Here is a 2,238-nt window from a genome sequence, read left to right on the forward strand (position 1 = left end):
GAAGAATTCTAATTATACACACTACTTACAAAATTTGAAATTAAATACTACTATATCAAATTTTATATTTTGTCATTTTTTTATGATTTTAATTTTGAGTTGAGAAATAGAAGTTGGATTCACCTACATGACAAAATTGCCCGATCAACTCATACGACAATGATTAAAAAATGAAATGATATTGATTTTTTAAAAGATAACGTTATTATTATGAGCCGAAAATAATTTGAGTTAAAATAATATTGTTTCCTTCTAAACCGATATCGCTTCCTTTGAACGTTGTAGAGTTTGAGGTAATTAATGTGAATTTTTCCAGGTAATATATATGCTAGTCAAGTCAAGACTCATATCAGCTTTAATTTTGGGAGAATTTTAAATTATAGGAATATTTAAAAACAATAATATGCACAGGTGTCGATTGTGAATATTAGTAGATGAAAAGTTCTGTATTATCTTTGACGGAAAATAGCCAAATACATATATTTTCACTATTTTCTCATTATCAAAACATGGTTTGAGCGATAAATTCATGCTTTTCTCCGGCAACGTGTTAATAAAATTCGAGCACCTTATTTTCACTCCAATTCATGATAAATTTATCATGTTTTATTGATGTGATAATACTTTATCTCACTTCTTTATATTTTTTTATCTTTGTGAACATGTTCTTTCAGATAAAACGTGCAAGATGAAAATCGTAATCATATTAGTAAAAATGTAAAATACGACAAATAATCATGCATATAGTCCCTGCACCATGGTTACCAGAAATTAAATATCCGAATCCCTACAGGAAAAAAGAAATGAGAAACTTTTCAATTTATAATAATACTGAAAGTCTTACTCAAGTACTCAACAAAATATTCGTTTCAAATATATCGATTATGACTTGGCATTTTTATTTAAGTTTACAAGTCAAATGGACTATATGAGGATGTTGGAAGGTTGGTGTGAGTTAATAATTTCAACAAATTGGACTCATTTTTAAGTAACAGTTGTTTCGATACATGACCATTCAAATGTAGAGGATTAGAGCATTTGCAACGGGAGGGGTTGGTGTGATTCAACCGGACGAGCTAGCGAAAGGACGCGTTGTTGGGGGTGTGGCGAGACGGACGCATGGCTTGGACTAATTCAGTGAGCTGCTCGCAAGTGTGCATCTGTGTTTTATGTGTTGTATAATTTCTTTCTATTATTTGGTTTTATAGTGTTATTTTTATTTTATATGGAGTAATTTTTTATTGTATAAAGAAATAAGTGATAAATTAAATTGATTTATGTCACACCGAATGATAAAGTTATTACTGCTGAATTTCTGACAAATGAATACGCCCTCAAATGCAAACAAATCATATGAATGGTTTTAGTATCATTACCTTAAATAAGTGAGTGTACAAGTACTTGAATACAAATATTATGTTCTTAAAGTAGCATCACTCGTAATATACTACTATAATAACTGTAATCAATCACTATATTTGAATTAGAAAACGAACTATCGTCTATAAAGACAAAACTAAAACCAAATATGGCTACTTATTATTTTAGATTAATTAGTTTGTCAATATTCCAATATGTTTGATGTGCCAAGAAAATGATAACTAATCATTTTTCTTTAGGTATATTTTTATTCTTTCGAGCACGTATATAATTTGGTGCTTTTTCAATTTTCTTGAGTTTGCATCTTTTACAACCTACGTATACTCTTGGAAATAATTCAAATAAAGTGGTTATCATTATCATTTTAATTGCATTATTTTGACTAAATGGTGTGATGACAACTTAAGCACATTGGAAAACTGAATTGCCAATCAAGTGGAAGAAACATTACAAAGAAAAATATCACCTACATAGTTATAGCGACTTCCACAAATGAAATAAAATTCGTAGCATTTGTTTGGTTTGATTGGGAAGCCTTGACGATCGAGTTCGCAATGGGTAACTTTATTCGTACTCTTATTATTCAATTGCAACATATATATACTTTATCAGTCATGCCTTGATTATTGGTCATATTTCCATCCATAATGAAAAAAAAATTCTAATACTACTATCTTTACCAAAATTAGATATTGTCCTCTTTGCACTCGAATTATGGAATATTTGTAGGATTATTATTCTATCAAAAGAATAATTTTAGTTATAAAATTTCAATTCTTCCTATATTATCATCAATGAATAAAAACATAAAATTAAATAATTCAAATAGTTTGATCATACTTTATCCTGTCAATGTTG

This window comes from Salvia hispanica, chromosome 5 (genome assembly GCF_029641045.1).
Source record: "Salvia hispanica isolate PSC_SH4W2 chromosome 5, Shi_PSC_v1, whole genome shotgun sequence".
NCBI lineage: Eukaryota > Viridiplantae > Streptophyta > Magnoliopsida > Lamiales > Lamiaceae > Salvia > Salvia hispanica.